The sequence below is a fragment of the Tauraco erythrolophus genome, chromosome 4 (assembly GCF_009769465.1).
Source record: "Tauraco erythrolophus isolate bTauEry1 chromosome 4, bTauEry1.pri, whole genome shotgun sequence".
Classification (NCBI taxonomy): Eukaryota; Metazoa; Chordata; class Aves; order Musophagiformes; family Musophagidae; genus Tauraco; species Tauraco erythrolophus.
Window position 1 is genome coordinate 12940354 of NC_141468.1, and position 26679 is coordinate 12967032.

Below are 26679 nucleotides of genomic sequence, written 5' to 3' on the forward strand. Positions count from 1 at the left end.
TCCATGTTAGTGTCACTGAGGCAAAAACCGAAGGCTGTCCCTTTCATAGGAAGATGCCTCATCTCTTGCCCAATGTCATCATTTTTATCTTTACCTTTTCATTCACATCGTAAGTATTTTCGAATAGCTCACTAGTTCTCTGACATATGGGATAAATGCATTATGTTGAAGAAACCATGATTCTCTGGTCAATCAATGCTTCAGAGTTTGCAAATATCTGCAATTTATGGAAGATACTTTGAGGTTTTGAGATTGTTACAGTGTTTCTGAACTGATTTATTATCTTGGGTTTTCTAATGATTATGCCTTTCCAGAGTTTGTATCCCAGTATTTCCACAAATAATCAAAATTTCATGTTTATGTAGTTCTAGACCTATTCATCATACTCCCTTCTAGCTGTTCAGAGGATCTGTGATCCCGGTCTGACCCTACTGTCTCCTATCTTGGCTCTGGGTTGCTATCAGCTATTCTGTCAATCTATTCAAGTCCTGCCTTGCTGACTGCACCATCTCTGTTCCAGCAGTCAAATGCTGTTGTTGACCATCCTCACCTGACTGCTGTGCCCATGGTGCAGGGATGTAACTACCTCCCCAGCCGTAATACTTGTCAGTGTCCTTTTCCAGATGAAACACTTGGAAATATTTTTACCTTTCTTAAACTGCCAATAGAATCATAGAATCATAGACTCATAGAATGGTTAGGGCTGGAAGGGACCTTCAAAGGTCATCTAGTCCAACCCCCCTGCAAGGAACAGGGATATCTCCAACTAGATCAGGTTGCTCAGGGCCTCATCCACCTGGCCTTGAACGTCTCCAGGGATGGAGCATCCACCACCTCTCTGGGCAACCTGTTCCAGTGTTCTACAACTCTCATGGTAAAAAATTTTTTCCTAATATCCAACCTGAATCTACCTCCCTCTATTTTAAAACCATTACCCCTTGTCCTATCATAACTGGCCCTCCTGAACATCCGCTCCTCATCTTTCTTGTAGGCCCCCTTGAGGTACTGGAAGACCGCTATAAGGTCACCCCGGAGCCTCCTCTTCTCCAGGCTGAACAGCCCCAACTCTTTCAGCCTGTCCTCATAGGAAAGGTGCTCCAGCCCTCTTATCATCTTCGTGGCCCTCCTCTGGACCCTCTCCAACTGGTCATGTCCTTCTTATGTTGGGGACTCCAGAACTGGACGCAATACTCCAAGTGAGGTCTCACGAGGGCAGAGTAGAGGGGGAGAATCACCTCCCTCGACCTGCTGGCCACGCTCCTCTTGATGCAGCCCAGGACACGGTTGGCCTTCTGGGCTGCAAGAGCACATTGCCAGCTCATATTGAGCTTCTCGTCCACCAGTACTCCCAAGTCCTTCTCCTCAGGGCTGCTCTCGATCCATTCTCCGCCCAGTCTGTATTTGTGCCTGGGATTGCCACGACCCAGATGTAGGACCTTGCACTTGGCCTGGTTAAACTTCATGAGGTTGACACGGGCCCACCTCTCCAGCCTGTCGAGGTCCCTCTGGATGGCATCCCTCCCTTCCAGCGTGTCGACGGCACCACACAGCTTGGTGTCATCGGCGAACTTGCTGAGGGTGCACTCCATGCCACTGTCCACGTCACCGACAAAGATGTTGAAGAGGGCCGGGCCCAACACGGACCCCTGAGGGACGCCACTCGTGACCGGTCTCCACTTGGACATTGAGCCGTTGACCACTACTCTCTGAGTGCGGCCATTGAGCCAATTCCTTATCCACCAAGTGGTCCATCCATCAAACCCATGCCTCTCTAGTTTAGAGAGAAGAATGTCGTGCGGGACAGTGTCAAAAGCTTTGCACAAGTCCAGGTAGATGACATCCGTTGGTCGACCCTTGTCCACCGATGCTGTCACCCCATCGTAAAAGGCCACCAAGTTGGTCAGGCACGATCTGCCTTTGGTGAAGCCATGTTGGCTGTCACCCACCACCTCCTTGCTCTCCATGTGCCTTAGCATGGTTCCCAGGAGAATCTGCTCCATGACCTTGCCAGGCACAGAGGTGAGGCTGACCGGCCTGTAGTTGGCCGGGTCCTCCTTGTTCCCCTTTTTAAAAATGGGGGTTATGTTCCCTCTCTTCCAGTCATCGGGGACCTCGTCAGACCGCCACGACTTCATTTAGTGCTCACATTTTATTTTTTCATTTTATTTATCTCCTATCTTTCTATTTCTGCATTTGCTTTTGTAATGATTAATATATTTTTCATACAATTTCCATTTTATGTATATTATTTGATGGTCTACTTCTGTGCCTGAATTATATGCTGTACATCTGATTCTGAGACAATTTACTTGCTCTTGATATAGCTCTTGGTTGCATTATTATGGGCTGTCAGAGCATTCTCATTTGAGCTCCTTCATACTTCATGGCCATGATTAATGTATCAGAACATTGGTTCACGTTTTAAGATTTGATTGTTAGTCAGCCATTTTGCATAGGTTGGTAATATACTTATTTTGTACTTTTCCTATGTGGCTTTAAGTACAGTCTTAAAAAAAGTATCATTTGTCTGGACTGAAAATACTTTTGGACCATTATAGAATCATAGAATCATAGAATGGTTAGGGTTGGAAGGGACCTCAAAGATCATCTAGTTCCAACCCCCCTGCCATGGGCAGGGAAACCCTCCACTATACCAGGTTGTCCAAAGCCTCATCCAACCTGGCCTTGAACACTTCCAGGGATGGGACTTCCACAACTTCTCTGGGCAACCTGTTCCACTGCCTCACAAACCTCAATGTAAAAAATTTCTTCCTTGTATCTAATCTAAATCTGCCCTCTTTCAGTTTAAAGCCATTGCCCCTTGTCCTATCACTACACGTCCTTGTAAAAAGTCCTTCTCCAGCTTTCCTGTAGGCCCCCTTTAGGTACTGGAAGGCTGCTATAAGATCACCCCGGAGCCTTCTCTTCTCCAGGCTGAACAGCCCCAATTCTCTCAGCCTGTTTTGCTAGGATTTTACATAGATATTTCTAGTCGTTACCAAGATGGCCAAGGTCTGCTGAAGCACAAGACAGCTTCCTTGTCATCATTAATAACATAGTTGTTCTTGCTGTGTTCCATTTCTATCTTCATTCAAATTTCATAATTTTCATTTTCTGGTGTGAAAATTTTCGTTTGCAAAAGACTTCCCTTTCATAGCTAGATGCTTGCAGGTGGGGTTATAAAACAGCACTTTCATTATGTTTTGACTAATACTTGTGTTTTTCTTGCTTTTAAACATTTTTTGTGGATAAATGTTTGAAGGGAGTGTCAGTTTGTCCTGTTAGTACTTGCACTTACCTGCAGGAGCTGGCTTTAGATACTAATTTTATTGTTAAAATGTTAAAAATTACTTTGACAATCAGGTTCTGCTCCTCTTTTCATATACAATATTCTTTTAAATTCAGGATTTACTGGAGTAAATATTTTATATTTACAACATTATCTTATTTATTAAAATCATATTACACAATTATTTTTATAAGGGAGGTATCTTTAAAAACTTGCAGTTTTTAGATTCAGTTTTAATTGTTGAAAGTTGACAGATGTGTTTTTTTTCAAGACTACTTGTCTCCTTCAGGTTCAGCAGCCATACTTTCTTGCCTATTTATTTCACCCTCTTCCCTCAGTTCCTCCTCCCAGAAATATTTGTAGTCATTTCCAGACTGATCATCATCTCTTTCCTCTCTATCCTAACACCTCTCTTCCTCCCTTCTGAGGAGCTGGAGATGATAAAACTGATCAGAAATTATAATTGGAGGGTGTAGGAAAAGAGACAAAGAGGCATCCCTCTGATTTTAGTGGCTGAGGATGTGGAGAAGGAAAACAATATCAACTGAAGATTATAGCTTGTCAGATAAACTCCAACACTCAAATGTTCATTTTAATAATTGATCTTCAATAGCAATGACTTCCACCAAATCCAGAACTGTCCAACTACATGTTCCTCTGCTATTGTTTAACATAGCCTTTCCAGCCTCGCAATGTCACTCTGCTCTTTCATTAGTGTTTATAGAATCATAGAATGGTTAGGGTTGGAAGGGACCTCAAAGATCATCTAGTTCCAACCCCCCTGCCATGGGCAGGGAAACCCTCCACTACACCAGGTTGTCCAAAGCCTCATCCAACCTGGCCTTGAACACTTCCAGGGATGGGGCATCTACGACTTCTCTGGGCAACCTGTTCCAGTGCCTCACCACCCTCAGAGTGAAAAATTTCTTCCTTATATCTAATCTAAATATCCCCTCTTTCAGTTTAAATCCACTGCCCCTTGTCCTATCACTACACGCCCTTCTAAAAAGTCCCTCTCCAGCTTTCTTGTAGGCCCCTTTATGTACTGGAAGGCTGCAATAAGATCACCCTGGAGCCTTCTCTTCTCGAGGCTGAACAGCCCCAACTCTCTCAGCTTGTCTTCATAGCAGAGGTGTTCCAGCCCTTGGATCATCTTTGTGGCCCTCCTCTGGACCCGCTCCAGCAGCTCCATGTCCTTCTTGTGTTGGGGACTCCAGAGCTGAATGCAGTATTCCAGGTGGAGACAGTAGTAGTAGTAGTAGTGGACAGACAGTAGTAAACTAGACAGTAGTAGTAGTAGTCCACAAAACTGTTCTCTTTTGCAGATCATTCATGTGGATTCTTCATACAAGGCTAACAGTCATCTTTATTTCTTATTCACATCAGTCTCTTCTGAAATATATAACTACCTATGGTAAACTTTTGTCCACTAATTCCATTGACTCAAGGCAGGGAGGATTTCTAACACAAAAAAAAAAGAAAAGAAAAGAAAAGAATAGGAAAAAGTTGGCTTAAAGTCTTCTTTTATTACTCAAACTAATTTCTTGCATACATGACAACTCTGACAAGTTAATTTTTGTTTATTTTAATTGGAGTTTTATGTTATCAGGCACCTATGATTAATCTGTCACCCTGGACACATAAATTACACAAATTTAAAATTTAGAGCACTCATTTTAAATATAATTTCATCAAACTTCTCTAAAATCCTCTTCAGCAAAAAGCACAACATATATTTTTACGGCTATTTCTAATATACAGCCCTATTAATAGGGAGTGCTACAAAATAAATTGAGGGCATGCTGAGCTATAAGACAACATTTAGATGACAGAGAATTGATTTTCTATAAAGCTGAGGGATTTTATAAAAAGTAAATAAAATCTTCAGGGAACAATTTACAAATGAAATATGTGAAAGTGGATGTCTGTAAGTCACATATCGATTTGATTTTCATAAACACATTTGCTTGTCGATACTGTAAGTGATCATTGCTCAGTCTTCTTGAAAACATCAAATGGGGTAAGACAATTACAGCAACAACATCATTAGGGCTGGACATCCTGGAAAGTTGGAGCTCAGAAAGTCTCCTTTTCCTGTTGAAATTCACCTTACACATCCGTGAAAAATAGATGCAACCTATTCTGTCCAATGGATGCTAAAATAGAGCTGATTTAGGAGTCTTGTGCTGCTGAACTGTGGAGGATGTGGTTTACTGTATGTCCCCAGGCCCAGAAGAATGGGACAACCACCTTCCATCAACTTATCACATTATCTTGCCAGGACAGCAAGACCTGGGTTATGGTGTAAGCTCTACCAGCAGTATCCCAAGAGGAGTGCTGGGTGGGAATAATTCTTTCCCTGCTCTCTCTTTCTTTTTTTATTGTGAGTAAACCATAATAAAAAGTATGAACTTTTGACATGGTTGTTGTGACCTATATTGAACTGTACTACAGGATATAATAAATTTTTTTTAAGTTCAGTATGAACTAAGGACAGTCTATCCATTCTGTTGTTAGAGGTTGTTGAGATGCAGTTACCAGAATTCTCAGCCTAGTTTTTGAAAACAGATCCATTAAACAATTAAATTCATTTCAGCCTTATATTACAAAAAGATCGTATCTATTATTTTAAGCAGTATCACCATCTTGAAGAATATGAAGCAGGACACAGATTGGTGTGGAACAGACATGGATATTTGTTTCTTTAGTAACAAAGTAATTCACAGCACTCTAGCTGCTACTGACAGAGAATATGTAAGTCGTAAAGTGCAGTTAGGTGGTAAATTTATTTATAATGTAGCTTAGCCATTTGCTTCTTCTCTGCTCACTAATCTTTCTCCCCCAAGAGTTATTCTAATTTTAATCCACCAAACAGATAGGTAAGTGGTATGCAGGGTATATGAGAATGAATCCTTGTCTCCTGCAAATGTTGGATTTTATGCCCAAGTTTATTCCAACCTAAGGCACAGCATGAACATGGATCAGTCCAATCTGACATTTAAAATAAAAAATTCACAACCTTGAAGATACAGTTTGTTGTCCTGCAACTGTACAAGTAGGACCTATATCCCCTCAGAACACGTACTTTTTCAGTTTCTCACTTTGAGTCTCAGAGAACCTTGATAAAATATCTATTAAAACTCAGATACCTTAAAGCTTCTTTAGGTTCTTGTTAATTGGCTTTCACTGCTTTATGCGGTTGAGTTCCTGGTGAGGGAGGCATATAGCCTTGTAAGATAAGAGTTAGAAATTAAGTATTTCAAGCAGCTCTTTAAAAACCTCTGAAACATTGTTAGAATACTTTTCTAAATTTCTGGTGCACCTCATGCATACACAACACATGCTACCATGATATCTTCACCAACGTGACTGTGCTGCATTCCAACTAAGAAAGTCATGATACACTGCTTTTGCTCTGTGAAAAGGAAATCAAAAATGGAAAGGAAGAATGAGAAGTTACGGATAGAAAATTTTCAGTCTTACAATGTTCAAAAAAGTGCCATTGTATACAGAGAGCTTAACTTTCATACCTGACCCTTTCAACTGCTGAGCTGCTGAATCCCAAAAGACATTCGTATTTCTAGTATTTGTAGGTTTAAAGAGATTAAAAAGGTTTAAAAAAGGAACATTAGAAAAGAACTCTTGCAACACTAGGATATTGTATCACAAATTGGTTCAAAACACAGTCAGAAGATAGCGCTCTCCTTGTACATCCTCCACTCTGAATAGGTTAGTCAGTGTCTCTTCCATCTGCCTTATGGCTGCAAGCAAAACCAAGATCTAAGCAAAGCAGAGGGAGTCATCTTGCAGTCCATCTCTGTTTTGCATTAGCAAACCATAAATGCTTTTAATTGCTACTTAGCTGCTCAATCCAGATTGTCAGGGGCTTGGAGTGAAAAATTGAACACTGTACGAATATGTGATAGATATTGGATAACGGTTCTACATTGGCTTCTAGGCGAAAAACAATTGTAAAATCCTACACAGGGAGCCCTCTGTCTCATAAATCTCAGGAGTAATTCTGTTTTCTTGAAAAAAGTTTTTCCCTCCTTCTTTTTTCTCATTGAAATATGTATCTCTAATATATAGTTAATGAAAGAACTAGATGTAGTTTAAGCTGTATGTAAGGCAAAGATTTACAGCAGATCTCAGACAGAGTGGCTTTCCTTTCCACAGCTCTGGCACTAAACCACTACCTACTCATGATCGTTTTATGAAATACATGCATGCTGTTTGGTTAAGAATAACTTCAAGCAGCTCAAGATCTTAAAAAAAGAAATTAAAAAAATCTCACCTCAGCGCCTTGCTGATGAGTGAAGTCATGCCAGAGTTCAGTCTTTTAATGTGATAACTTTGGTGATAATGTGAGAACAGCAGCTCTCTGGTGAGAACAAATTAACTGAAGAGAGAATAGGGACTTAGGCAGCTGCTTGAGCAGCTTCGTAGCTGTCTGCAGAACCATTAAAAGCATGGCCATGAGATTTGTCATCCTACATGTTTGTAACACACTTGTCACTGAAATAAATATGTGTTACCATGCTGCCTCCTACAAACGGGGAACATTTTGGTGTTAGAAATCAGTTTCTCACAGGAGGAGAAATCAATTGTATGACAGCTCTCAATTTATTGTCATTATATAGAATCATGGAATGGTTTGAGTCGGAAGAGATCTTAAAAATCATCTAGTTCTAAACCCTCTACCATGGCCAGGGACACCTTCCACTACACCGAGTTGCTCAAAGCCTCATCCAACCTGGCCTTGAACATTTCCAGGGATGAGGCATTCACAACTTCTCTTGGCAACCTGTTCCAGTGCCTCACCACTCTCAGAGTAAAGAATTTCTTCGTTAGATCTAATCTAAATCTACTCTCTTTCAGTTTAAAGCCGTTGCCCCTTGTCTTACCATTACACACCCTTGTAAAAACTCCCTCTCCAGCTTTCTTGTAGACCTCCTTTAGGTACTGGAAGGCTGCTAGAAGATGACCCCGGAGACTCTCTTCTCCAGGCTGAACAACTGCAACTCTCTCAGCCTGTCTTGATAGGAGAGGCGCTCCAGCCTCGGATCATCTTTGTGACCCTCCTGCGGACCTGCTCTAACAGCTCCATGTCCTTCTTGTGTTGGGGACTCCAGAGCAGAATGCAGTATTCTAGGTGGGGTCTCACAAGACCAGAGTAGAGGGGCAGAATCACCTCCCTTGACCTGCTGGCCACACTTCTTTGGATGCAGCCCAGGATACGGTTGGCTTTCAGGGCTGGAAACACACATTGCCAGCTCATGTTGAGCTTCTCATCAGTCAGCACCCCAAAGTCCTTCTCCTCAGGGCTGCTCTTAATCCATCCTCTGCCCAGCCTGTACCTGTGCTTGGGATTGCCCTGACCCACGTGCAGGACCTTGCACTTGGCCTTGTTGAGCTTCATGAGGTCCACATGGACCCACCTCTCAAGCCTGTCAAGGTCCCTCTGGATGGCATCCCTTCCCTCCAACGTGTCCACAACACCACACAGCTTGGTGTTGTCAGCAGACTTGCTGAGGGTGCACTCGATCCCACTGTCCATGTCACCAACAAAGATGTTAAACAGCACTGGTCCCAGTACTGACCCCTGAGGAACACCACTCATCACTGGCCTCCACTTGGACATCAAGCCATTGACCACAACTTTTTAAGTGTGACCATCCAGCCAATTCCTTATCCACTGAGTGGTCCATCCATTGAAACCATGTCTCTCCAATTTAGAGACAAGGATGACATGCAGGACAGTGTCAAATGCTTTGGACAAGTCCAGGTAGATGATGTCAGTTGCTCTTCCCTTGTCCACCGATGCTGTAACTCCATGATAGAAGGCCACCAAATTAGTCAGGCAGGATTTGCCCTTAGTGAAGCCATGTTGACTGTCACCAATCACCTTATTTTCTATGTGCCTTAGCATAGTCGCCAGGAGGATCTGCTCCATGATCTTGCTGGGCACAGAGGTGAGACTGACTGGCCTGTAGTTCCCTGGGTCTTCTTTTTTCCCCTTTTTAAAGATGGGGGCTATGTTTCCTCTTTTCCAGCCCGTAACTTCACCAGACTGCCACAGTTTCTTTAATATGATGGATAGTGGCTTAGCAACTTCATCTGCCAGTTCCCTCAGGACCCGCGGATGCACCTCATCAGGTCCCATGGACTTAGAATCATAGAATCATAGAATCATAGAATCGTTAGGGCTGGAAGGGACCTTCAAAGGCCATCTAGTCCAACCCCCCTGCAAGGAACAGGGATATCTCCAACTAGATCAGGTTGCTCAGGGCCTCATCCAACCGGGCCTTGAACGTCTCCAGGGATGGAGCATCCACCACCTCTCTGGGCAACCTGTTCCAGTGTTCTACAACTCTCATGGTAAAAAATTTTTTCCTAATATCCAACCTGAATCTACCTCCCTCTATTTTAAAACCATTACCCCTTGTCCTATCACAACTGGCCCTCCTGAACAGCTTCTCCCCATCTTTCTTGTAGGCCCCCTTGAGGTACTGGAAGACCGCTATAAGGTCACCCCGAAGCCTCCTCTTCTCCAGGCTGAACAGCCCCAACTCTTTCAGCCTGTCCTCATAGGAAAGGTGCTCCAGCCCTCTTATCATCTTCGTGGCCCTCCTCTGGACCCTCTCCATCTGGTCCATGTCCTTCTTATGTTGGGGGCTCCAGAACTGGACGCAGTACTCCAGGTGAGGTCTCACGAGGGCAGAGTAGAGGAGGAGAATCACCTCCCTCGACCTGCTGGCCACGCTCCTCTTGATGCAGCCCAGGACGCGGTTGGCCTTCTGGGCTGCAAGAGCACATTGCCGGCTCATATTGAGCTTCTCGTCCACCAGTACTCCCAAGTCCTTCTCCTCAGGGCTGCTCTCAATCCATTCTCCGCCCAGTCTGTATTTGTGCCTGGGATTGCCATGACCCAGATGTAGGACTTGTCCACCTTCAGGTTCTTTAGATGGTCTCGAACCTGATCTTCTCCTACTGTGGGCGGTTGTTTATTCTGCCAGTCCCTGCCTTTGCCTTCTGTGACTTGGGCTGTGCAGCTGGAGCTCTTGCCAGTGAAGACTGAGGCAAAGAAGTCATTGAGCACCTCAGCCTTCTCCATATCCCAGGTAACCAGGTCTCCTATTTTTGGAGAGAGCCTGCGTTTTCCCTAGATCTCTTTTTATCACTGCCATATCTATCGAAGCTTTTCTTGTTGCCCTCAATGTCCCTGGCCGGATTTCATTCTGTCATGGCTTTAGCTTCTCTAACTTGATTCCTGGCTGCTCACACAATTTCTCTGTATTCTTCCCAGGCTTCCTGTCTTTGCTTCCACCCTCTGCAGGCTTCCTTTTATTGTTCGAGTTGGTCCAGGAGCTCCTTGTTCATCCATGCAGGCCTCCTCGTGTTCCTGCCTGACTTCCTCTTTTTTGGGATGCTCCACTCCTGAGCTTGGAGGAAGTGATTCTTGAGTATTAGCCAGCTTTCTTGGGCCTCTCTTCCTTCCAAGGCTTCATCCCATCGTACTCTATCAGGATAATCCCTGAAGAGGCCAAAGTCTACTTTCCTGAATTCTAGGGTAGGGAGCTTGCTGTGATCTCTCCATCTGAACATAAATAGTTACTGAAGGCACCTAGGCAGTCCTTTTTTCCAGGAATTCTGACATGAGCCTGGCTATCCAATGCCAAGAAATGGTTTTCTACACCAAGAATTGATCAGAGAGGATGACGATGATAAAGAAAATTTCCTGTGGCTGAGTTTCCCCAGGCAGAGGGCTGGGATTTTGTTAAGTTTTTTATGTACACCACTCCTGCACCAAAAAATCTCATCCCCAAGGTGCTGTTGGCACCAGCTGTGCTCGTAGCTACATAGATTCAGAGTCCAGGCTGGTAGTAATTTATTGGCACACAGGTGGATTTTCTGACCATGTACTTTCAGATCCCACTCATAGTCCTGCTGGGACAGAATAGGTACAGCAAGGTGGATCCTGAGTAACTGGTCTGGCCAGACGGAGAGGAGACACTTAGAAAGAGGTGGTAAGATGAAGGAGTGTCTAAGGTGAGATGGGAAAAAGATGAAGGAAGAGAGAATTTGGAGGTTAATAGGAAGGAGACGGAGGGGAGGGGAGAGGAGAGGGAAGGGGAGAGGGAGGGGCAGCAATAATAGTTCATCTCTGCTTTCCATCCTCTTCAGCCTGTTTCCTAAAGGCAATTTCATGACCAGCCATCCTACTCTACCTTCCCCTTGTACCAAAGTAAGACTGTTCTATTTGTCTTGTGATTGCAATCAGAATAATTTTTGCATTGTTGTCTTTGTATTTTTTTATTTTTGGGTGCAACACAAAGCCAGAGTTAACAGCCCCACTGAGAGACATGCCTTAGTCCAGTGCCCTCCATGGCCCTTCCTGCAGTCTTGTGATTTTCATCTCCACTGGATAAGCTGGGTCATTCTGCTGCAGGAGGAATTCTGCTGCAGCTGAATTTCAGCAGACAGTTGAAGTGTTTTGTAATTCTTAGCTTCTTCTGTCCTCATTCATGTGGAAATTTATTATGTTTGTGAAGACACAAGGAGAAGGACATTTGAGAGCTTTTGCTTTCAAGTGATTTTCTCTACAGTGATGTACAACACAAAGAAGGACAAACAGATGAATTTCCATGGCTAAGCGTAATGTTTGTGTTCCCTGTAGACCAGTTTCAACCAACTCAGGAACAATATGTTTCCTCTTCAATCAAACGTAGTATTTAAGTATGAAAAATAAAGATACTGCATCCATACCACTACTACAGTAGGCACCTTTATCACTTTTCTGATTATACTGTCATCTGGAGGGAAAATATAGCTCTATATCATTAACCAAATAGTAAGTTAAATTGCAAACCTAATGTTTATTAAACTTTGTTATCATTCTACAGCTGGATAGCCTTTGTGCTTCTGTTATCCACACTTTCTTACAGTTTGTAATAATTCCTAGAGTCAAATATCTTAATAAGAAATATACTGAGGTGTTAATCTATATCTTTGCTTTGATTAAAACTTCCAACTGTAGGTTGCCAGAAACTTCTTGGAAAAAAGATCCATCTTTATATTCTGCACTACGTGCAGAGTAGTGGAAAATCAAATCACTAACAACAGTTTTATTAATTTTAATGTGATAAAGTCAAATTTATTATTCTAATTTGAAATCATTAGAGTGATTCCATCTGAATTCCCTCTGAATCTTCTTCTTCATAAGACTTCCTAGCAAATGTGTCAAGCTCTTTCATTAGCACAAATTAGAGCAAGTGCAAGGATTTGTACTTTAATAAATTTTCACAGATGCATGAAATTGCATGGCCAGTAATTGTAGCTACCTCAGTTATTTCAGTGATTACACTGTGTGCAGAGGAAATTAAAGTCAACCATTGCAAACTCTGATCTTGACAGTTTTTCACAAAATAAGCAGGATCCCACTATACTCAAATGAGGACCCTCAAGAGGAAAAACCTCAGTAATTTTATTTTTGTGATCTGTGACTCTGGACCTCATGCACCATGCTGGGGCACAAGCTCAGTTCTGGCACGGATTTCCAAGAGACACCGCCTCTTATCTCTGTAAAACCATGGCTCATCGCAGGACTTTTAGAAGTCCTACGACAGTTTTCAGAAAGGTGGGACTTCTGCAGCTTTGGGTAGAGTATTTTTATTCTGTTCTCCAAGATTTTGAGCAGAGCGCTGTTGTTCGCCCTGCATTGTCGCTGGTTGCGTACTGCTGATACAAACTGTTAAAACAGCTGCTGCGTTCCGCTAGAGAGCTTCTCTTTTATTGCAATATGACTGAAACACAAATCCTTACAATCAACAAACCAATCTGAATAACAAGAAACCAACAGATTAAAACGCACAAATTAGTCAGACAAATAAGTACAATCAGGGACCACAAACCCACTGCACAGAAGCAACTAAACCTGCTCCCTCATCACATGCCAGACTCTGGCTTAAAGCAGGGAAGTGCCCATGTGCAAAATGCTGGTTCACTGGCAAACCTCAGCTTTGTCAGACATATTTCTGCAGCAGCCCGCACTCTGTCCTGTGTCCCAAACCAGCCAGTTAACTCACCATCTGCCTGCATCCTAACCTGTTAGCCAGGCAGAGCAATGGGTGGGCAACGAGTGATACCCACATGCATCTCGGTGTCTCTGGACTGCTGGAGGTGTTCCCTGTGGCTACAGACACAGACTCAAATGCAACCCAGAACAGACTCAAACACTCTTTAATTATTCCTCTTGCCTGCAGCTCAAGGCAGGGACACGGCATGTAGGCACTGATAATAAACCAGTTAGTTAGCCAGATCTCTGGTACAAACCAGCCCTGATGGTTACAGCATTGGAGAGAAAAAAAAAAGCAAACCTGAAATAAATAAATAAAAAAATACTCAACAAATATAGCTTGTAAAGTGTCAGGGAAGCATCCCTTCATCCCAAAATACTGACTGAAATTGAAAGAACCAAGAGTGACTTCACCATGTACTACAGTCTTCCTAATTACCTTGCCCTTAATTGCCTGAAAGGAATGCAAACTCCAGGGACTGCAGTGATCTTCCGATATCCAGGGAGAGAATAAAACTGGAGGCTGTGGTGTAAGGAGCATGGATGGCTGATTCTGACACAGGGCTGAGAGTATACAGGAAGGATTGCCGGGGAGAGGCTTGGTGAGGCCAGCACTGAGACGGGACCAGGAGGGCTGGAGGAGTGAAAATGACAAAAATGGTGGTAAGTGGTGTGAGAAGAGTAGGTACATGCTGGTCCACAGGGTTTAGCAAGTGTGCTAGGCAGGTCCATTTTTCCAAACATCCAGCTTTTCATTTTCTAGGATTGTAACTGGCCACACCATTAGGAATAGGGAAAATTAAGCTGTTTGCTGTCAGTATTGTTTATTCAGTGTCCCCTTCATCCAGAAATTATCTAGTGCATGGGACAAGCACAGCACTCTGGATTGTTCTAACTCTTGGAGGAATGCCCTGTCTACACCATCATGTTTGCACCTATTGTACACTCCCTTCTGTATCTGCTATCATGTTTCTTGCTGAAATAAATTCTTTAATTTGTAAATGAAGTGCAAATGAAGGTACGTAAAAAGTATGGTCTTCAAAAGGAAAGATTTTGTGCAAACTTACTTTCACAAGTGTCCAAAAATCCTCTTTTCATTGCAATTAGTGTTTTGCTCAGATGAGGCTCCTGTACAGAAACTCTACAAAGATAAATGAACCTTTCTACTCACTATAAGTGATTTATTGTCTCCACAGTGATGCTACATTTCATAATGGATGGAATTAGGGTTAAAATTAGGTTACGTATAATTACCAGCAGTGCTTGGCATAAGTACCAGTTTGTCCCACCTCTGTAGATCAAACCCAGTATTTTAAAATGTAATTAATACCTGTCTCATTATTAACTGCTAACATTGATATTAAAGGAAGCAAACCCAGAATTAAGATGAAAAGATATTCTGCAATGGTGTCGTGGTTTAGGCCGATCCAGCAACTAAACTCCACACAGCCTCTCTCTCACTCCTTCTCCGGTGAAATGAAGAGGAGAAAAGTATATTAAAAGGACTGAGGGTCGAGACAAGAACAGAGGGAGCACCCACCAACCATGGTCCCGGGCAAAACAGAGCTGGCTTTCTTAAAGCAAAACAATTCATTAACAGTTACTTAAAAAGGACAAAGAGAAACAAAACTGGTTACTTGAGAGGATAAAGAGAAAACAAAGCCAGATCTTAAAAACAAAACACCTCCCCACCCCCCCTTTCCTTTTCTTCCCAGCTCTACCTCGTCCTCAGCAGCACAGGGGGACAGGGAATGGGGGAGTGCAGGTCAGTTCATCCTATGTTGTTACTGCCGCTCCTTTCTTAAAGGAATAGGAGTCCTAACACCATTTTCCCTTGCTCCAATAGATCCCCTACTCACAAGGAAAATCCACAAACTTCTCCAGCATGAGTCCTACCCACAGGATGCAATCCTTCCCCATCGGATTGCTCCAGTGCGGGCTTTACCACAGTCTCGGATTCTTAGGGAGTTCTTGCCACTCGCTCCAGTGTAGGTCATCCCACGGACTCTAGATGCATCTCTACCTTGTTGTGCCCATACTTCATGACCATCCTCAGCCTCAGGCATCTCTTCTGCGATGTGGGCTTCTCCACGGGCTGCGAGTGGGTCTCTGCTCCACCGAGTCTGTCCTGGCTGCAGGGGGCCGCTTGCCGTCTCGCCACCGGTTGCAGGGGAAACTCAGCTCCGGCACACCTCGTCCCACTCCATCCTCACTGACCTGGTGTCGGTGTGACCATTTCTCTCAGATCTCAGTCCTCTCTGGGTGAACTCGGCCCAGTGGGCACCTCGGGAGCAGGGCGCTCCCTGAGTTCCCCTGGCGGCTCTGCCGCTGCCATCCTCAGCGGGTGGTGCCAGCCCAGCACGGGCAGCCCTGGCCAGGAGCCGGGGAGTGGGGACAGTGCCCTCTTCCCCTCTCCTTGCTCCTGGGCAAAGCACCTTTTCCAGTTCCTTTGGCCCAGCTTAAATAGGGCAATTCGCAGAGGCACTGATTGGCTCAGCTCCGAGGGCGATGGGAGTCTGGTCTGGTGGCCAGAACTGTGTCTGACCCTGTTCCAAAACTGGGGAGGTCACAGGGAGCAAATCCCCTCTCCTGCCACCAGAACCCCCCCATCAAACCATCACAAATGGTTTCATTAACAATTGGGTTTGTTTTCTATGGACCAAAGCCTAAAGGACTTCCTCAAAGATGACTTTGCCAGAATACAGAATAAGCATCTCAGCATTTGACCTTATGACTATGGCCTTCGTAATTATAGGTAATTAGTGACGTAATTGAGACTTATCTTTCAGAAAGCAATGTTAGTACTTATTGGAAGATGTGGTCTTCAGCAATCTGTTCTCCAACTTTGTTGTGAGATTAAAAGTCACACTGAGTGCTGATATCTAGTCTTTTAAACATATTATGGTAGAAATCAAGAAGTATAGTCGACTCTTCACCAAAAGTGCTGAAACTGCAGAGGTCATTCCATCAACATCTTGTATATCTGGTTCCTGCTACATGTTTCTTCATCTCCTGTACAACCCCAGCAAAGTTTGCTGCTGCATCCCAGTGCTGCTAACTTGAGTGGAAGCAGGTAATTCACTATGCTTAATAGTATACACTTTCTGTTCAGGCTGTTTCTATAATGATAAGCACGCTGAGAGTCCTGACCCAGAATAGCTCTGGAAACTATCAAACAAATACACTTTCAGAAAAATCCAAACAATAAAAAGTATGCTTCATCACCATGTGTTTCAGTTTTCTTTTCTTCTGATTGTGAATCTTCTTTCACATTAATTCAAGGATCCTGCTGTTTTAACTTTTTGAAATTACATATTCAAACTTATCTTCTGCTACACACTGCATATTTGTTCCCTACGTGTCTGCAGGAGATTTGTACACGGTGTGCATGATAAATGCAACAAAAATGAGATACATAGCATGGATTAGGGAAGACCATTTTCATTTTAGATGATTTCTAACACAGCCTGCAATAATTGTAAGCCTTGTAGATAAGTTTATAAAAATTTGAATGCAAGAGCAATGTATATCACTCTGTTGATGATAAATGACAGAAAAGAATGCAGAAGCCCTGGTCTCCCACAGGCAAAAATTCAGCGGAACCCCTTCAGTGCCAGTTGAAAAGTTTCAGTAATTTTAGAAATTGAAGATAAACAGAAATAGGGGTTAACCTCACAAAAAGGACTTAGATTTTTCAAGCTATAAGGCCTGTAGATATCATAGACAGAATAGAACAGATATACAACAGATGGGATTGATTTGTCCTAACACAAACAGTTAGGGATTGAATTCAGTTCATGTTCATACGAAGTCAGAGGTCTACATAAAGGGAGACAATTCAGTTGCCTAAACATAAGGATCTTATGCTGTCTGAGGTGCCTGAGGTTATTCCACATGACTTCTTACTGCCCCTTTAGAAGGACACAGGTCTTCTGCAAACCGCATGTCCTCTTAGCATTCATATATGGATAGTTTGGATAACTGAAGACATCTCAGAAAGCATCAGGTGCTTGTTTTTTAGGCACCTGAATTTCACTTTCGATGTACACAGGTGAGCTAAGTGTCCTGTTGCCACTTAGCCCAAGGCAGCAACTAAGCACCATGTGGCCACTTGCTTACTCTTCCCCCCTCAGTGGGATGGAGAAAATATGACAAAAGGCTCAAGGGTTGAGTCAAGTACAGGGAGGGATCACTCACCAACCATGGTCACAGGCAAAACAGACTTGGCTTGGGGACAAATCAATTTAATTCATGACCAATTGCATCAGAAAGGACAACAAGAAACAAAGCTAGATCTTAAAAAAAAACACCTTCCCAGTCCCCCTCCCTCTTCCCAGCTCTACTTCCTCCCCTCAGCAGCACAGGGCGATGGGGAATGGGGGCTGCAGGTCAGTTCATCACACGTTGTTTCTGCCGCTCCTTTCTCTTCAGGGGGAGGACTCCTCACACTCCTCCCCTGCTCCAATGTGGAATCCTTTCCAAAGGAAACAGTTCTCCACGAACTCCTTCAGGCACAGCCACTCACTTCAAGATGGGGTTCTCCATGGGCTGCGGGTTAATCTCTGCTCTACTGTTTCTCTCATGGCTGCAGGAGGGCTGCCTGACATCTCACCACGGGCTGCAGGGGAGTCCCGTCTCCGGCACACCTCCTCCCTCTCTGTCTGCACTGACACTGGTGTCTGCAGAGATGTTTCTTTCATACCTCACTCCTCTTTCTGGTGCAGCTGCACCGGACCCGACTGGCCCGCCAAACCTCAGCCATCCCAGCAGGACAAACTCCACCCAGCTGGCACCCAAAGAGCAGCACTTTGGAGCTCTCCCAGCCACACTGCCGTGGCCATCTCCAGTTGAATTGCGGCAGCTCTGCACAGGCAGCCACTCCCGTGGGTGGCATGGCACCAGGTCCCCCGCCTCCCCTCTCTCCACTGCAGGTCTCACATGGCTCAGATTTCTTTCTCCCTTCTTAATTATGTCATTCACAGAGGTGCTGATCGGCTCAGCTGTGGCCAGAGGTGGGTCTGACTTAAAGCCAGGAAAGCTCACAGCTCCTTACAGGGGCTATCCCTGTAGCCCCTCACTTGCTACCAAAATCTCACCACATAAACCCAGCACACGCTCCAGTTTCCATTGAAGTCAGTGGAGAGTTGGTCAATGCCATCAATGAGGCTTAGAAAACTACTTGGGTGTCTGATCAAGAGATGTCTATTCTGAGGTGAACTGAACCTATCTTGTGGCTTCACTGGACGTATTGACTTCATCTCTAAGGACTAGCGTTGGACTTGACACAGATAGTTCACATGTAGACACTTTAATTTATAAGTCTTGATCTGGATGGAGAGGGACTTTTTACAAGGGCATGTACTGATAAGACAAGGGGTAACGGCTTTAAACTGAAAGACTGTAGATTTAGATTAGATATAAGGAAGAAATTTTTCACTCTGAGGGTGGTGAGGCACAGGAACAGGTTGCCCAGAGAAGTTGTGGATGCCCCATCCCTGGAAGTGTTCAAGGCCAGGTTGGATGAGGCTTTGAGCAACCTGGTGTAGTGGAAGGTGTCCCTGTCCATAGCAGGGGGGTTGGAACTAGATGATTCTTGAGGTCCCTTCCAACCCTACACCATTCTATGATTCTATGATTCTATGGACTGAAGTCTGATCCAAGTGTGCACACAGAAAAGGGTCAATTCAGCTCCAATTATCAGATGCGTTGCCCCTCTAGAAGGGCATATCCTGGAATCCGCAGACGGTGGTTCAGACTCAGACACTAACTCTTAGATACCTAAGTTCAGATAGCATGCATTTGTTTACCTTCATGGTTTGGAAAGTTCAGCGGCTGCCAAAGATAACACTGAAAAGAACTCAGAAAAATACTCTATGTGAACTGAACCGGTTTTTGAGTTCTTGAGGATGGCAACATGGAGAGACTATCTCTGAAAGAGAAATCCCCACCTGTAGTGGATTTAGCTCTGGTCAGCACCAAAGGCCTTGTTAGCTGAGGGTAGAATCAGATTCACGGTCTATTTATCTCTGCAGGACAGTGTGCATTTATGGTGCGGTAATAAACATATAGTACTTCTCTCCCAAGGCTTACCACCGTCTACCGGTTGTTTGCAGGCTGCTTTCCCAAGGTTACTCTTGTCTTAGTGATTTTAAACCATTTCTGCTTGTGAGCAATTGTCAGGCAAAGTGATTTACTGCAGCCTTTACCCAGATCATAGCACGTTGCCACAGATGCTTTGCCAAGGCTTCTTGACCTTTTTTTATTCACAATGTCTAGGGTTGAAGGATTACTTACATGTACGTTTTGGTCATTTGAGATAAGGGCCCTGACAATTTCGTTCACACACTGCTAACTTTATTGAATTGTCCTCTGTGCCATGGTGTACAGAGCACGCTATGAGAAGGAGACAGATTTTTGATTGAGAAGAGCAGTAATTCTGTTTTCTCTGGACTAAAACCTGTGTGCTTCCAGATTCCTAAAGAAAACTCACCTTAAAATTTGTCATCCAGTCCTAGCCCTTGGGCACTTTCCCTGCTGAAAGGGACAGACGTTCATTGGGCTTAAGTCAGCATGCTCCAACTGCAAAAACCTCTGGTGTAATAGTTTATGTTCAGAAATGATCTGATTTAGTATTTGTAACCATTGGCACCATCATTCTGCCCTTCTCTCAGCCCTACCACCACGTGATACTCCCTAAAAAAAAATCAACAGGGCACTTGCTGCCATAGAAACTGATAAGAACAACTTTGAAGCAAGGTGGAGGAAGTAACCTCTAAAGTAGAGGAAGGACATTAATGGGAAATATATTCAGGGTTCCTTAAAAAGTATCAGTCATTGCCTCAGCCTCTGAGACTGAGCCTGGGTCAAACTTTAAGGAGCATCCATGCTTTCATTCCCTTTTCTTGTTTTGGTACTATTCACATCTCTATTGCTTTTAATTCAGCAACTAAGCTGAAGAGGATGAGTTTTATGTCCTGCTGCATAGCACAGGCACAAAAGCACACAGAGCCACACAGGGCAATGAAGCACAGTCTCACTCAAAGCCAGCACAGAGCTGCGCTGTCCAGAAACGAATGGGGTCACAGCTCCTTCCCTTTGAAGCAAAGGAAAAGAATTTATGACAGGCCTCGAAACGATGGAACTTACTTCTCCCCTTCTTCTCTGAAATGAGCCCTGCCCGTTGCGGTAGCTTGTGTTGGGCTGTGTAAAGACCCATTACATTGCCTGCCATCCATCACATACTGCCTGCTCCTTAATGACCCCCAAAGGGAGGCACAGCCAAATCACAGGTACTAAAAATCTTGCCCATATTGATTCAATGATAACGTATTAGATATCGCTTCTCTGATATCTATAGACACCTAAATCAACAAATTCCCTCTGAGCAAATTTTATTCGTGGTAATATCACACATTTTTTATTATTGAGCTATTTATACATTTATTTATTGAACTGAATATCCATCCTTTTACCCGTAGCCAGTCCCTGTTATTTCCCATATAAAAGTACAAGTATTTGTGAGAAGAAAGTAATACCCGTCTGTAAAAGGGTATAGATTTATATCATTTTTTGGACAGGAGCCAAAGTCTACCATAGCAGAATAATAATCTGTTGCAGTAATGTTGGCTGGAAGTAAGTGAGAGAAGAAAGACTGAACAAGGATGCTGACCTGTACTAATAAGACTTTAGCTGTTAGCCTATGAGTACGGAAGCACATGTAAGTATCTAGTATAATCATCTTAACAATATCTGTCATGCTATACATTGGAAGGGCAGGGTATAAAGGATCTGTTTTGCTGGTTAGCAAAAAAAAAAAGAAAGAAAAAGTTGATTCTTTATAGTCAGCAGAATTCTTTACAAAACTTCCCAAGGAGAAAGCAGATGCTGAGTAGCACAAAATTAATCTTGTAACATACTAGCTATAAAATCCAGTAACACAAATCAATATTGCAGCCCTACACTATCAGCTGCTGAGCATAGAAATAGTCAGCTGTATTGTGTAGGACATATGCTCTGCTCTCTGTTTTTTCACCACGGATTTCTTTTTTAGGTCCTGAGTCAGTGCCTATTGGAACCAGTGACAGAAACATGGCTTTGGATCAAGCCCTCAACTGGAGATTTATACTGACCAGTAACCGAGGAATACTGCGGTTGAGCCCGTGCTGCAGCGGCGTGTTGCCAGCTCTGTTATCCTCTGCTGCAGCCAAACTGTTCTCAGACGAAAGCGAATCGCTTTTGAACTGTGTAATTTTAACACAGCAAAATTTGACCCTGTAAGTGTAAGACTGCACATGGCAATTATTTGGTTCTGCAGGAAATGAACTCACTGTGTATTTACCACTTCTGTCCAACAGCAATTAGGATACTTTTATAGCTGAGCGTGTAGCTCCTAATGCAGCAGAACCAGTGCCTGTAACAGCCATCTCTTACCACTTCAGCTGCAGAAATACAGGCTCTGTCTGGCGACACAGTCATTAGCTGTTTTGCAGATGACTGCAAAGGCAGCACATGCTCTGCAGTAGCTCAGCTTATCGGGCCACAGCTCAGGCAACAGGAATTTGTTGCATGAATATTCTGTCCCCATGTCCTGCTTACAATTTTGATTCACAGCCAGCCTTCCTCAGTCCCCACATTTAGCAGGTAAAGGCATGAAACAGGTGTTCAGCACTGAGAATGAAACAGTCCAGGCAGCAACTTCTCTTGCCTTAACTGTTCATCTTTGAAGGCTGATGTTTCCAATAGGAAAACACGGTGGATAAATGTAACTGCAAAATACATCTATGGGCTAGTAGGATTCAGCCAAGTGTCTTGGGTCCTGGCCACAAAGCCTGATACTCTCAAAGGTATCTTCCATGCTGCCTTCTGAAGTCTTCATGATCATCTACACTCTGTGAGGGTCTGCTGTACCCTTCAGCTCCTGACAAGTTGCAGAATGACCTGGCAAAGAAGTTACATGAATTCAAAGTAGAATTAATCAAAGTTTAATTTCTTGACAGCTGAAAGTGAGCATAGCCAGTGGGCCCAGACACAGACTGGCTGTAATAAAAGTGTTATTCGTAGCGCAGTAGGTCAAATCACACAATGTCTTGCACTATTCCTCTTCGATTCTTCTTTTCTAATTGTATTGGATTTGTGCGGTGGGGTTTTGGTAGTGGGGGAGGGGCTACAGGGATGGCTGCTGTGAGAAGCTGCAAGAAGGTTCCCCAGCTCCAAGTCAGACCCACGTCTGGCCAGGGCTTAGCTAATCAGCACCACTGCAAATGCTATATTTAAGAAGGGACAAAGAAACCCTCACCATGCAGGACGTGCAGCTGAGGGAGGCTGGGGAGGCGCAGGCGGCTGTCTGTGCTGGGTTGCCCTTCCCACCCCTCACCTGGCAGCGGCGCAGGGCAGCGGCTGCAGCTTGGAGTAGTGGGGAACGCTCTGAAGTGCCCCGCTCCCCGGGTGCCCGCTGAGCAGAGCTCGTCTTGCTGGGGCCACCAGGCTTTGTCAGGATGATCAGGTCTGGCGTGGCTGCAGTGGAGAGAGGAGTGGGATGTGAGAGAAACAGCTCTGCAGACACCAAGGTTGATGAAGACAGAGTGGGAGGAGGTGTACTAGACCTGAAATTCCACTGCAGCCTGTGGAGACTAACAGTGGAGCAGCGATCCACCCACAGCCCATGGAGGACCCACATCAGAGCAGGTAGCTGCGCTGTAACTCTGTATGAAGCCTGTGCTGGAGCAGTCTGTTGGTGAAGGACTGCGTCCCATGGAAGGGACCCACGTTGGAGTACTTCATGAAGAACTGTAGCCTGTGGGAAAGGACTTGGTGTAGAAGGACTTCATGGAGGACTGTCTCCAGTGGGAGGGACCTCATGCTGGAGCAGGGGAAGAGTGTGAGAAGTCTTCCCTCTGAAGAGGAAGAAGCGGCAGCAGCAACATGTGACGCACTGACTGCAACCCCCATTCCCTGTCCCCCTGTGCTGCTATTGAGGGAGGAGGTAGAGAAGTCAGGAGCAAAGTTGAGCCTGGGAAGAAGGGAAGTGTGGTGGAAGGTGGTTTTAAGATCTAGTTTTGTTTCTCATTATCCTCTCTGATGTGATTGGTAACAGATTAAATTGAGTTTTTCCCCAATTCGGGTCTGTTTTTCCCATGACCATAATTGATGAGTGATCCCTCCCTGTCCCTGTCTCGACCCTCCGAGCCTTTTGTTAGATATGCTCCTCCCCATCCCACCGAGGGGGAGGAGTGAGTGAGTGGCTGCGTGGTGCTTAGTTACCTCTGGGCTAAACCACGACACTACTGAACAAAGATCTGATGTAAAGGTCTTTCAAACGGTATGTTTTCACTGACCTACACAAATCCCAAGATCTTAGTTATCCCTTCCACCCTCTGCTTTCATTTAGACCTCACACCGGACAGGGGTAGTGTGAGTTACTCTTACTATCTGTTGCAGGAGTCCCTGTAGCAAATTGCAGATGCAGCCTTCACAGCTGGTGAGGTAGGACTGCCTCAATGAAGCCATCTACTTAGTCTGTATCAGCCACTTCCTGTACCCCACTCTTTGTCTTTCCATTTTATATTTGCTGTGTCATATCTTTCCTATATGAAGCCTTTTCTAGTAAACCAGAAGAGCTAAACTTTAAATGGAAAAATATATAAGGCTTATATAATAATTCTCCTTAATCAGCATCTGCTGATGAGTTTTATATTTTATGACATTTTCTCAGTTCATATTTACTTACCATACCTATAAAAATGGCAATAAATCCCATAAATGTTCAGCGCACAGATGAGAGTTGTTGTGAATTCCAAGATGCAGCTCCTGATTATACAGCACACAGAACGATGAAGAACGCGTAAGTAACTCACAGGAAAATGGGAGCCATACTTGGGCACATATTTTTTGCTTTGTGTATCAGTGATATGCAAAGGCAATTATGTTTATTGGTGCTTTATCAAGCACTCCGGCAGGAAGATGCAGAGACATTGGAAGAGACATGCTTCATTTCCTTGCCGGTACCTGACTTTCAAGACATTTCAGACACAGAGAGAACTTAAAAAATATTCTCTTCGCTTTTCCCTGTGCCCCATTATAGTACTAGATCTCCGAAAATAATGGATTTTATAGTTCAGTGGCTCAACCTGAGTAAAAAATAAATAGTTTATGTTGATACTATCATTATTCCTAAGGTTTCATATAATTTTGAGGTCATAAACCTGTAAATGTTTTGTCCTTAATAAAAGTTACATCTATTTTGAAAAGAAAGCAAAGTTTTGAAAGAAATCGGGGGGGGGGGGAGGGGGGCCAATGGTGGGGGGGGAAGACAAACTAAACTTTAATATTTTCTCAACTTTGTTTTGAATTACTTTTGGACTTCTTGAGTCAATGCCAATTCATTGAATAGTATGACAATGTTTCAGTATGTAGGACATCAGCATTACAGCCAGAGGATGCCAGGACATACCCTTCTTTTTGCGGTCTTTCCAACTGCTGCTGTCCCTGCCATCTGTCCCTCACTGTGGCCACTCTGTTCTGCTTCCAGAGGAGCATTAGCAGCAGTGACCAAAATCATAAGCAGGGCTCGGATACTCTTGTCTCTTCTGTGTTTCTGCCTACAGCTCTGAGCTCAAGTGGAAGCTGGGAAGATAACATGGAATAGTAATTGTGATATAATGTATAATTCTTACTGTGTTTTTCAATAGCATCTCCTTGTAGACACACCATGGAGGCACACAGATGCATATCCGTAGTTTTGTTAAGCCTTCAGAATGTAACATTTCATTAACTCTTTCTTGGTTTTTCATAATTTATTCTGATACTTCATGACTTGCATGGATTCAATGTAAATTTAACATGTCCGAAGACTACTGAGGAAAAAAATTGCTAGAAAAGAGCTACTGCTTGACTGATATCTGTCAAATTCAGTTGGTTACAGACTTTTTAATTGGAAGATAGTTTTTGCTATTATTCATGACCATTCATGCAGAATTTCCTCTCTAAATTCTTTTGCTAACTGCACAGAGAAAGTACAAAGAATTAGATTTCAAGAGTTTAAATGATGAGCTGTTAATTAGACATACCATGGCCAGGCTCACATAGTTAATTAATATATCAATCAGCCACCTAGTCATCGTTACTCAAATTACCATTGGGAGTTTTGTTTTTATTCTGAATATGAAGATCTTATTCGGCTTATGAGTCTGCTTAAATGTGTAAGTGCAAACACATTTCTAATTATTTGTCAAAGATACAGACAACTAACACATCACCACAGGGAACACTGGACATATTATTTTCAGAATTGCCATAGCCTGTGCAAATACAAAAAAAATTCTAACTGGCACATATAAATAATCTCATATTAAAGAAATATATAAGTTGATGATGGAGAACAGCTGAGGATGTTAAAATATATAAAGTTTATTACCAAAGGACATCAATTAATTACTACGTAGAAATTCAGTGATTATATCGTATTATCCTGAACTCAGTTTCTATTAATATAACTATTAGTCTTGATTTGCATTGGATGCTGGAAATGGCAGGTCGATAAAGCGGAAACCTATGGGATGCTTTTGCAAATATTATAGAAACAAATATGCTGATTAACATTCCATCACAGTAGTCTGTCAGAAAACCTTGTAGACATAAGCTGACTAGGCTACCACCACTCAAAACGACCTATGCATATCCAAACTAGTCCTCTCTCCTTCCTAATTTTTGTATTAGCACTGGACTGCTGCAGCCACTGAGCAGGACTCTGAGGTACCAGACACTGCAAATGCAGATAACAGGACTTGTTCTTGAGGGCTTATTATATACGCCTCCATCTTCTGCAAAGGCATGTCCTTTTTTGGCAGGGGAAGAGGTGCAGCCTCCCTCCTTAGCCAAGTCTCTTCGGACAACAAGGACTTGACACTTCCTATTTATCACATTTGTAATTTGGTTTTCCACTGCTGAGAGCAGTGCACCCTAGACGACACGCAGGCCTTGAGAAAGCAGAGACCTGTGTTAGTCCCCTTGCCCCAGTATGTTCTGCGAGTGTGAAATGGGGAGGATGGAGAAGTGGCTGCCAAGAGGGGCCCAAGGACTCTCCTAAGGAGTTTCAGCATCCCAGTGGCTGGGATGATGCCCATCTCCTGTGCAGGACTGCATGGTTTGCACCCATATCTCTAGCCCTACTCCAAGCCATCTTGCTTTCAACAGTTCACTGCATCAGCCTCAGGGTTTTGTTGTTTTTTGCTTTATTTAACTGCAGTCTCTGAACTCCAGAATATCTGTGAATGATTACAAAATGTATCTATGAAAAGCAGAACTACTGTCCATGGGT